This window comes from Seriola dumerili, unplaced genomic scaffold (assembly GCF_002260705.1).
Source record: "Seriola dumerili isolate Sdu_G_001 unplaced genomic scaffold, Sdu_1.0 BDQW01000291.1, whole genome shotgun sequence".
In the NCBI taxonomy this organism is placed as follows: Eukaryota; Metazoa; Chordata; class Actinopteri; order Carangiformes; family Carangidae; genus Seriola; species Seriola dumerili.
Window position 1 is genome coordinate 3,693,143 of NW_019174546.1, and position 12,494 is coordinate 3,705,636.

Consider the following 12,494-nt stretch of genomic DNA (forward strand, 5'->3'; position numbering starts at 1 on the left):
TAGGTGATGATGTAAGGAGATAGCCCCTGGCAGAAAATATTAATGAGCAGTAAAATGAATGAGATTTATTTTGTTCTTATGTTCAGGTCGATGGGTATGGTTCTCAAAACATGGAGAAATTAAGTATCAGTGAAGAAAGAAGTATCCGTGCAGCTGGTTACAACTAGGGGTAAGAAAGAAAACTTGGGTGAACTAACCCTTTATAATGCTGCTGACAGTGCTGCTTAACACTCTGATTGGGGGCATTCTGAATAACAAATATTTTATACTAGATACTTTTGCTTTAATAAAGCTTTACACGCAGGACCTTTATCTTCCTGTATTTCTACATTGTGAATAAAGACCGTGAACACTCCCTCCACCACGGTTTCAAGGTAAGCAACACTGCCTGGTCCATTTGTCGCTGTGGCCTGTAACCCGGACAGCCAGGCAGCGGACATCAGCAGATAGGCGACAGTGGGCGAAGTACCAGAATCACCAGGGAGAGCTGTGGGTGCCGAGGGACACAGATGAGAGTGTTACATAAGTGAGAATGGAAAAGAAAACGCAGGGCTGTAGTCAGCTGGGTCAGGCTGTGATAGTGTGGAGCAAGGAGCTGTGACACTGACCTCTGGGTCAGACACACATCTGGACCCACACTACACACAGGCAACAGAAACACACAGGCACATGCACATCACTGCCCTTATCCATATGTGTACTGCTTTAGGAGGAAGAGAAAGAATTCTTCGCACAAGGTCCCAACATTTAGCCCATGACCTGGGATTGAACCAGACTCTGGGCTTTACTAAATCTGCTCCATGACACCTCAAATCTCCTCAAGCAAGAGCCAGCTCTCCTCAAGTGCCAGCAAAACACTCAGACAGAGTCCATGCTTACTCTGACTGCCTCTAAGCTCAACTGTGAAGATGTTACATAAGGCAGCCTGATCATTCCTCTGCTGCTGCAGGAGCTACAGCTTCATGAAATACACAAAGAAACTGAAATATTCTCAGTAATCGAAAACCACTGAACCATTTATACAATCTGTACATTAACTTGTTTCCATTCAGGTATATGCTGCAAAGCATGTGAGCATGTGTTTCTGAAACCACTTGCTGTGCTCAGTCACGGTGAGAGCTTTAAACAGAGTGCCTGGGTGGAAGCTGTTACCTTCACTCTGACCACAAACACGTCCTTTAGGAATAGACAACTTACATTGACTCTTGAGCTCATCAGATGGAGTTTGCCTAGTTTTCATGTAATTGTAGATTTTGGACTTCACGTCCATCTTGGCTTTAAAATAAACAAATAAAAGTGCTCAGAAAAAATAAAAAAGGAGACATCTACAATTTTATGACAACTGAGCAAACTCTATCTCTTATCCTAAGTATCCTAAGCTGTGTTCATATACTACAAAAAAAGACAATATTGTAGATGGGAAATTGTGTGTATGTAAACACACATAGTTTAGAAATCTGGTTTGGAAAAATCAGGACAGAGCAAATGCCTTGAGCACTAATCAGTAACTGTAACTGTAACCAATCAAATATAATTTTTTTTAAAGGACAAAAACAGATTTCACTTTTGATTAAGACTCATCATCATCATCATCATCATCATCATCATCATCATCATCATCATCATCTGATACTTTTTCCGTTTGTTGGGCTTCTTCACTGTATAAAGCAGTTAACAGAACAACTCAACTCAAGGTCCACTTACTCGCTTGTTCAGGAACTTTCAACAGTATCACACAGCCTTCATCAGCAGATTGTGTTTGTTCAGTTGTCATAGAACCGTAGATGTTAAAAAGTTCTATTGATTCAAGATGTCTAGAGGTTCACAAAATCATGGGATGTTTGAGCAAACTGCAGTCTACTGAATAGGACTGTGTGATATAGTTGAAAGCTCCACAACAAACAAGTAAGTGGACCTTGACTTGAGATTGTTTGGTCAAACTCAGATTTCTGTTGCTACTGCATCGTCCACCGAGCCACTAACACACAACCCTTCTCATCTCACTCCCTCTGTGCATACACACCACACGTGTTCATGTGCACATGTGCTCTCACACATACATAAACAAACATCTGTCCCTAAGCTTCTTACAACCAGAGTGTGTGTGTGTGTATATATATATATATATATATTTATGTGTGTGTATGTGTGTGTGTGTGTGTGTGTGTGTGTGTGTATGTGTATGTGTGTATGCTGTCAAGCTGTGGCCAATAGTGCAGGACAGGGCTGCTGGGACAGAGATAGATGGCACGCACAATTATAGGCAAAGCTCCAGACCCCGACCTCCACTGTGTCCACACAGCTAGAAACCACACATCTGCCCTGACCTAAAACAAGACTCATTATTGGGAGCAAGTTGCCAGAACTGAAAGTTTAATTATTTGCGTTCCACTGCGGTCATATAAACTCAGCACATGCAAGCTCCACCCCCTCCACGCTCATTGATTAGAGGCTTACTGCCGCTTTTTGTTGTGAATCTTTTTGGTCAATGGTCTATTATTTTGGGCAGGATGGTGTAATGCAGGCTGGAGAAGAGGATAGAGGGCTTTGCGACAGTTGTGACCACACATCTGTTGGGCACATTAAGGCAGATGTGCAAATGAGCCGTCAAAGACAATGGTTTTATCTGCTCTGTTTTCTATCATGAAGCCTATAAAACATGCTCCTTCTTTGGCTCAAAGCAGAGCAAGTGTATTTTGGATAAGCATGAGACCAAACTGCTGTATGTTGAAATCCCTAAATATATATAACATTGATTATAAAAAAAAAATACAGGCAACGATAACAAATTCCCAAGCAGATAAGGCTGGCAGAAATGAAAAAGCACTAAAACTGAACTCTTATGATCCACTCCTCCCCCCACCTACAACCCAGAGAGGCAGTACTCACCCAGGAGACATTTTTGTTCTTGGGCACTTTTGACATGGCTTGCAGGTGGAGAGGCCAAAGGCCCAACTCCCGATACACCCGTCCTCACACACACATATACAGACGACAATCCACCTTTAGCAGCAGCAGGAGCCCGCTCAAAGATGGAGACAGGCTTGTCATTTGATGTCCTCCATTGTGCCAACGACCCTCACCAGATTCACATCTGCCTGGAGCATCGCCCTCCAATCACATCTCGGCTAAACATGCTCCAAAACTGACTCAAGGAGGATGAGGAGGAGGAGGAGGAGGAGGAGGAGGAGTGGGAGCGAGAGAGAAACAAAGATAGGATAACTCCAAAAATGCCCGTCAGAGGCAGAAATAGAACATGCAGAAAAGTTCCTTCAGTCTTCCATCTGAATCCTCCTCTTCCTCCCACTTGTCAGTGGCTGTCTGCTCTCTCCAGATTCATAAACCCTGTATGAATATGCAACCAAACATCTGGCTGATGCTCCTCCTCCATGATGCCAGAGGCTGGGGCCAGGAAACGGCCAATCCTGCCCTCCTGACATCTGGGAGAGGAGATGGATGGAGGAAGAGATGTGGAAGGGAAAGAAGGTTGGAATACCATGATACAGAGGAGAGGAGAGAGGGATGGGAGAGCAGAAGCAGAGAGAGATGGAGGGATGGTGAGTGTTTCAGGATTGAAGTGGAGTGAGTGAGGAAGGAGGAGGACAGACGACTGGAGAGGGCCAGTCAGTAGCGGGCATGTCAGGCCGACACAGATTGGAGGGCAGGTTACTGATCCCTAACATGAGATTAAAGAAAAAAAACATGTTACATTGAATTGGTTGTTCTGAACTACAGTATTGCCATTTCTTGCCCATTAATTCCCACAAAGACAGAAGATGGACAGCGAGATATAACACGGACATTTGTCACTTTGTATTTTCTGTGTTCCTTGCATGTATGTTTTTGATTGCAGTCATGCTGCAGAGCTCCACAGCAGTGACTGGCTGGAGAGAGGAAGAGAAGGTTTGACAGAATCAGAGCTTGATGGTATTATAGATGAATGTTTCTCTCTGCCAATCCCAAATCCCAAACTCAGTTGTGACGTGCTCCCTTCTGGAGTCACAATGACATAAATATATCGCTCGCTCGCTCGGTGAGGTTAGCAACTCAGGGTTTTACAAGTTAAAGGAGCAGTTCAGCGTTTTGGGAAGAGTGAAATGAGACGTTCGACACCGTTCTCACACCTGCGCTTAAAGTACAGAGCTGAAGCCAGGAGGCAATAAACCTGACTTAGCATAATTAAGCCTGGCACTCTCCAAATAAGTCTACCAACACCTCTAAAGTGGGCACAACTGTACATGAATGGAAATGCGAAATCTACAGGTTTTCTTTTAGCTGGAATCTTAGTGGACTGCATCTTGTTGTCGCAGTGACGTCGTCCTGTGCTGAACCAGCAGAGACGCTGCACAGAGATAATGGGCAGATGGATCAACTGTTGATTGTCAGGAAATAATTAAAGCATGTAACTCCTCCTAAAACCAACTGTTTCACTTTAACATCAGGAAAGGATGTGAGGGTAATGGGAAACCGTGACAGAGCTGTTGACAGTGCCCTGAACTCTGCTGGCCTCTACATAACTCTGATATTAGTGATATATTTAATTGTTGCTTTAAGTTGAAAATGTCCTCCAATTAACGGACTTCAGTTTTATTTGCTTCTATCTCAGTGATGACAGGAAATAAATCCCAATCTGAATGCCTCTTCTAGTCAGACATAGCAGCCTATATTTAATTCAAGATTTGCAACATCTTCAATTTCATAGGCACTTAATGTATTAATGTATTAATATAACTCTCCTTAACTCCTCTAAACTGCATTTTTAAGAAAATATAAATAAATAAATAACTAGCTGAGGCAGCCAGCAGCAGCCTTGAAGAACTTCCTTGGTCCTACACAGATACTCGTCTGTGATCTACAATTCCATCGCCCCGGGTGAGGTAGGAAATAGCAGTATGAGCGTTGAGTGTGGAAGCAAGTCAATACCGACCACAGTTTGCAGCGTGTTAACCAAATCCACAGGATTTTGATTCAGCGTTGTAATCAATGTCCACCCTTGCACTGCATGGATCTGCGGTCCTTATAGATTCAGCTCGAAAGAAGTGGGCTACAGGAGGAAAGAAAATCGCAACCAACTTCTGCAGTATGAAAAATTCAAGAGAACCCGTTTGATGCTGCATCCTGCACATGAACTGAACCTGGAGGCAGAAATACAGCACCAAAACCAAAAGTGTCCAAAAGAAAGAAAAAAAATACTGCAACAGAATCCAGAGAAACTAAACGTATGAAGTGAATTACTCAAGAGTGTTTGTTGTAAATTGATTGACAGGTTCTGGTCATACTATGAGAAAGGCGACACATTTTTTTTTCAGTGCTCTAGTGTCTCTACCCCACCTGTAACCTTTCCTCTAACATGTAGATTTGAGGTTTGAGATATGTGAGCGGAGTTTCTTATTTTAAAGCTGTGAAACTTCTCAGCCTCAGTGAATGTGCAGAAAAGCAGGTAAGAAGAGAAACTCACTGTCACTGATAGAAAAATACATCTATCAGTGACTGCTGTTATCCGTTCCTTTGAATTTTGAAACCTCTTTCTTAACAGTCACAAAAAGTAAGAATAAGTGAATCTTAATCAAGCAAATTTTCATGTCGAAAGCAGGAGAATCCAGGTTGGGAGGCAGAGCCGTTGTTGCGTCTAACAGCGCTCTGTCTTGTAAAGCTTTGATTTGCTGCAAAGGCTTGTTACAAATTCTTTCTGTTTTGAGGGTCAAGTATCATGAGCCGCGTGAATCGGTTACATTTATTCATTTCGATTTTGTTCAAAGCAACACACAAATATAAAATCCAAGTGGATCAGGGAGAAGCTATCGAGAAGTTCCACGAAACTCAGTTTCAAATTCCACCTGACACAAGTGCCACAACCTCGCAGGTGCATAAGGTGAGACATAACGTAAGAGCATGGGAGATGAGAGGTTATGGTGCTACTGACATGGTGAAATACAAGGACGCAGGAGTGCTAGGGCAGGAATCACAAAAGATGCTTCAGTCAGCTCTTAAGTAAGATATTGCTTTTGAATACAGCCATGAAATTATATTGTGGTTTCTTACGAACGACTGAAACAAACACAACAAACACAGTGCTTCAATGTGGAAATCAAAACGAACATAATGTTAGATTGACTGTAAGGTGTAACACTTGGCTGAAGGTCTTTCAACTGACCTCTCTTCACTAGAAGTCAGACAGAAATGAATACAGAACACACAAATGCAAGCATACACTGTGAAGATACTGAAATGCATATGTGCATATACACACTTTGAAGTCGGCTTGATTGTGTGAAATGTGCTGAATGAATTTAGAGAGCATTTTTGCCTTTTCCCACTTTAAAACAAACGGAAGAGAAAGTTAGGAGGTTAAAAAGTTTTTCTTGCTGAAATGTCTTTGCTCTTTTCAAAACTTTTATCAGATTTATATAATGGGGATAACTGAGCCCCGCCCTTCACCTGTTGGCCGAGCCGTCCTGACACTCAGCATTATAAAAGCAGCAGCAACTACGCAGAGAACAGTAAGATGTCTTAAGCTCCTTCTTAGAGCCAGGCGAGCACTTAAGGTAATCCAACTCTGTCCTCTGCCAGCAAAGGCCACACCTGGAGGAGTGACCTGAAAATGGAAATGTAACTACATCACATGTGGTTTTGTGCTGGAAAAGTTGAGATCCATTATGTTATTGTTGCTTTAAGCATAACTGAAATATATTAATATGTAAAACCTAGTGATTTTGATGTGTATATGCCAAATCAGAAATGTAGTGGTTCCCAACCTTTTTGATTTATGATCCTTTGAATCAAAGCTATGCCTACTTGCCACCAAAGAGAGACACTGCCCACTCAGACTGTTTCATTTGAATAGTTTTTACATTGCATGATGAGATAATGCAGCATTTCAAAATAAAGAAGCAAATCTGGAAAATCCAATTAGTCATCTTGTGACCCCTAGATTTATTCTCCGGCACTCTGGGGGCTCACAGCCTCCAGGATGGAAGCCACTGTCCCAAAACAAGTGGTGACTTACTGTGATTGATTCATCTTTTTTAATCTCATTGATGACAATGTGCAGTTGGCAACACAACAAATAATGTATTGCAGCAAATGGAGTGAAAGTAACAGTTGAGTAATGTACTTGCACCACATTAGGCAGAAAGGCACTGACCATTTATCTTCAGCTTTTCAAGCCTGACTACATCTAAACAACACATTTTTTATAGATTTTTCTTTTTTACTTCTTCACATTTACACGCATTTGCTCAGCTCAGGGTTTTTCACTTTCACTAAACTGGTGTAAGCACACAAAATCAATGGCACTACACTGAATGTGGGCACCAGGTCCCACTTCTTGATGTGTCACAGCTTTTAGCCGTCTGTGTTTTTTTTTTTTTTTTTTGATTCTGTAAGCTTCTTTCCTGGCTTGTTGCTGAGGTGGGCACACATTGCATGCAGCAGTACAGTATGTGGTAATCTGTGAGGCTCTGTGCTGACAGCCTATTGAGTGCTGAAGGCTGACAGTAAGCCTATTTCATGTAGGAATGTGGTTACGATATGGGTCCTCTGCAGTCAGCGCCATCGCACAATGCACAGCTAGGAGACTGTATGGTATCAGCTGCAAAAGGACTTAACAGGGGTTGGGGTAGACACACACACACACACACACAGAAAAAAAAACAACAATGAATATAATGATGAAGCAGCAAAACAGAGTGGAAGAAAGCGACGGCGATGAGAGCAAGGAAAGGCAGAGAGAGTTAAGGGGAAAGACAACAAAGAGAAACAGGTGGAGGAGAGGAGTGAGACTGTCCTCCATCTCTGTCATTGAGAGGACAGTAAAACCTGGCCCGTAATGAGATAACTGCACCTGTCTGTCCTCCCCCGCTCCTCTCCTAAATCAGTCAGCTCAGCCAGGACAGACGACGTGAAGGAGAACAGCTCTTCTAAGCAGCTGTCATGTATTTAAAAAAAAAATCACTTCATCTTTGCCATGTTCTGTAAATTGTTCACTTCACTTGCTCGGTGATGAAATCAAACTGTTGCCTCACAGGAGGGGGGGGGGGGGGAGACAAACCAGAGCTGAAACCATCCAGTACCAGTTATCGGTTTTTATGAAGTCCTGTGCTGGGATCAATACAGCGAGCTGTTTGACACTGCCACTGTCTGCCCTGATAAACTGCAGCCCGGCTGAAAACTCACACAGACCGTCACTGAGTAGTGAACACCTCAGCAGCAAAAAAAAAACAACAAAAAAAAACCAGGTTGTAGGAGTCACACTCACAGCTGCTCGTAGACTGCTTGTGTGTTGTTGTGCATGCTTACGTACTGCAGATGCCTGGACACAGATGTAAATGAATCATCACCAGTATTTGTAGAAGTATACAGTGGCTTGTGACTGCACATTACAATAATCTGCACTGGCTCATGTATTGTATGATTCATTTAGGATGTGTGTCCCCCCCTCCCCAAATCTCTCTCTGTCTCTCTGCTACAAAACACCTCCACTGTTGCTATGGGATCAAAAAGATGGGGATGGATACCGCAAGTGATGCTACGATGGTCACTTACATAGGTGGACTGCACTCTCCGCCAGTGTCCCAGCCCACAGCAATACATCAAGACATCCAGTTGGGGGGAGAGGAGGGGACAGGCCGACAGAGCCTCCGGGGTGGGTCGTTTCAGGACAGGCTCACACACAGGATCCTCATGGCACAGGTGATCCACCTGATCTCCAGCTCTTCAGGGGAGTTTGGGGATCCTGTGAAAGAAAAAGAATCCAACCTCCTATGTCCACAGGTTGTCGCAGGGGAGGATCACCTGGGGCTTGGGTGGCTGGTCCCCTCCCCTAAGTTCTGTCCTCCGATGAGTCCAGGTGACCCTGACGCCAAACGTCTCACAGCATCTTCAAAGTCCCGTGCTCTGTGGGGAGTCCAATTCCAGTCTATACTAAATCCAACGACTGTCCCGAGACTCAGCCTGATGTGCCAGGGAGTGTGAGGTTCGGATTTCTTGTCTTAAGGTGCGTGTGTGCTCACCTCATCCCAGAAGGACAGGTGGTTCATCATCATGCCATCATGTGTTTATTTACCCTCCCACTACCACACCTCACCCCTCTCTCTGTCCTGGCTTACCCTGTCGAAAAAAAAAACTCCCTTTCAGCCTTCCCCAGCTTAAGCCCCCCGAATAGTCTTGCTACAAAAACTAAATGTCATTTTCTTCCCTGTGTGTGTCTCTCAGTGCTCTGTAGCCTGTCAGATTTATCCAATCAGAGCTCTCGCATCACTCCACATCCGTCTTGCCTGTATCCCTGTCTGTCCCTCCCTCCAAAGCCCACCCCGGGAGTCCACATTCGGAGATTTTTGGGTTCTCTGTGATTCCTCTTGTCTTCCTTCTCAAAAATCCCAGGCTCTATAGCTCCTCCTCCAAAATCTCTCCCTCTCACTCCACCACGCTGCTTCCCTCTCTCAAGGGTCCTCTCTCATCAGGGGCGTTCCTGCTTACCTGAGTCACTCTTTGTACCTCCTGTTGTCACTGTGCATGCTCGTGTGTATGTGTGTGTGTGTTTGTGTGTGTTTGTGTGTGTGTGTGTGTGTGTGTGTGTATGTGTATGTGTGTGTGTGGAGGCTGCAGCTGAAGCTCACCGCTCTCCCTCTCTCTCTGTTGCCATGCTAGAGCAGGTAACATTCGGCTAGCGCAGGAGACACACAGCCTGAATTCAAATGCGCCTCCAGCCTCTCAGATTTACAAAGCCTCCACCCCTCCTTAACAGCAACCCCTCCTTAACAGCAAAGCCCCCCACCCTCCCACCCCCCTTCATCTCGCTATCTGTCCTCTCTTTTTTTTTCTCATTCTATCTCATTCTCCTCATCTGATCCCACAATGTCTCCTCCCTCTCCCCCCCGCTGTTGCTTCCTTTTGTGTCATTTCTTCTCTCTGCTGTCGCGCTCTCTCGTTTTTCATGTTACCTTGAGAGTGGGCTGAGGCGGCACAGGGGATAAGTCTGCTTTTGTTTAACACTGCAAAAAAAATAAAATAAATCTGCTGCTTTTTAAGCCATTTCTATCTATAATTGAGTCCAAGAACCTCTTGACACAAGTGAAGGAAATCTGCTTGTGCAATATTTCAACCTGTTTCCGAGAGTAACCAACTTGTCTCTAAGAGTTTATCTGGAGAATTACAGAGTTAAAAGAATAAACAGAATTTTCATCTCTTTGTCTTGTGGGTAAAATGGCAATAATCCTGTTGAACGTATCAGGCTAGTATGTTAACATGCTAACATTTGATTAAAAAAACATAAAGTGCAGTTGAAGATGAAGAGAATGCCATTAGTTTCTCAAAAACCAATGTTGCACCAATGGTGCTCAATGAAAAGTTAAATTCAGGCAATCACCTTGGTCAGTATGAGTCATTACCTGGGGACCATGAATGTCAGTACAGCATTTTGTAGCAATCCATCTCAGTCTGGACCGAAGTGGTAGATTGACTGACTGACCAATGTTGCCATCCCTAGCTCAACGCCACTTGCATGGCTAACAACTAAATACACTAAAATAGAAATTACACACCGAAACCAGAACCAGACCAGAAAGAGGAGGGATAGAATTGTAATGTACATACAGCAGTTTTGATTGACATAATACAGATTTTTTTAAGATTAAGATTTTTTCTACTTAATGTGCTGGGGCACATTAATCAAGACAAAATAAATGCAGATTTTCTCACTCGTTTAAAAAAAAGAGCCCTTAAAGACTCAACAATGGACAAAAATGACATGATGAAATTGATATTTTTGCAGTGTAGATGCTGAATATGAAGATAAAACTGGAGGAATTAATGCAAAGCTTCTCTAGGCATGCATGAAAGGTTGATTTGACAATATAAAAAAAAAGAGAAGTAGTGAAAGCCTGTGCCTTAGAGAACTCTTTATAGTTGAACGTTGATCTTACAGAGTCAGATAAAGAGGAATGGATGCAGGCTGTTGCTTCTCCCTTTGATCATTCAGATCATTCACTCGGTATCATGGGAATAAAAAAGTGCTCTGCAGCCTGCCAACATGACATACTGTAAAAATGGCCACAATAACCCAAGCTGCACTAATGCTTCCTTGCAGATTATAGTATGAATCATTAAGGAGGAGGATGATCATGGCTGTGGGGAAATTAAGGAAAGTTAATTTTAGTTCACATACTGGTACATGAAAGCGAGCCAGCTCTGGTCCCTCACTGTGAATTACAGCTGCTTATCTCGTGTCCTGTCACTCACCATGTATATCATTAATAATGCCTTTAACAAATCTTCCCTCTCAGTGCAGTAATGTATTTCAAGCTGATATAAATTTCTGCCTGAGATTCACTAAATTTATCACCAGGGATGTAGCAGGATGTTTGCTGCTATTTCTCTAATTCCTTCATTTTTCCTTTCTTTTTTTGAAGAGACAGGAGTTGCCGGTTTGGCAATTCCTTTAAACAGTTTGTCCCGCAGCCCTGGCTCATCCATCAGACGGACAAAGACCAAGTGCTCCATGGGGTATAATTCTGTCAGACTTGTCCTGGTGGAGGACTGCCGATTACAGTACACACCGGCATCTCTCTGTGGTGTCACTGTGGCATTCTGCATTGATACACTCGCACACACACGCCAAGGTTACAATCCAGTGAGTTATATGGCCGCAAGAACGCATAAACCACCATGGTGCCTGCGCCACAGGCAAAAGACGAGGCTGAGATGCTAATTTGCAACAGCCAAGGACGAGGCAAGGCAAATTAAAAGCTGCAACACATAAAGAAAATCTGCTTATCTGCTGGATCTGTGATAGAGGCAAACATACGCTGAGGAACAGAATGGCGTGACTCTACATGTTGACTCCATTATCACAAAAACATCAGAGGTCTTGTGTAAAATTTCAAGTCTACTGTAACGAATGTGAACGTATGAAAAAAAGGAAAAACCTGCACGAATAGGTGGAGAAATTGCAGATGCATCTATACAAGCAGCATTTTCCTGTTATGGTTTTGGGACCACTTGACCCCTTAGAGGGAAAGGTCACAGAAAAATCAATAAAACATTAGTCTGACTAATCAGCTTTATCCTATGAAGAAATGTTTCTACCCAGAGAGGAAAAAGCTCATCCACAGGGTATGAGGGGTCACTGAATGATTTGAGAAGTATGAGGATGATAATAACCATAACCTGTGGTCTGATACGCTGATACGCTGATACGCTACCAGTTTCAACCCCATCAAACACCTTTGGGAGATTTTGGACTAACATGTTAAACTGAGGGAATATACAGCACAGTGTTTCTGTCCTCCAGTTGATTTCCAGAGAAACTGTTAAAAGTGATCGTGTGCACATCCACCAGACCTCAGCAGGATAGTTGCTGGGTATAGAAAAATCCATGAAATACAAAACAAAGAGTACCCACACATAATTTTATTTTTTTTTTTCGCCTGAGGAAGATCTGTTGGTCGAAACGACGCTAATAAAAAGGGAGCTGTGAATTTAGTGTGCGGGCTCTC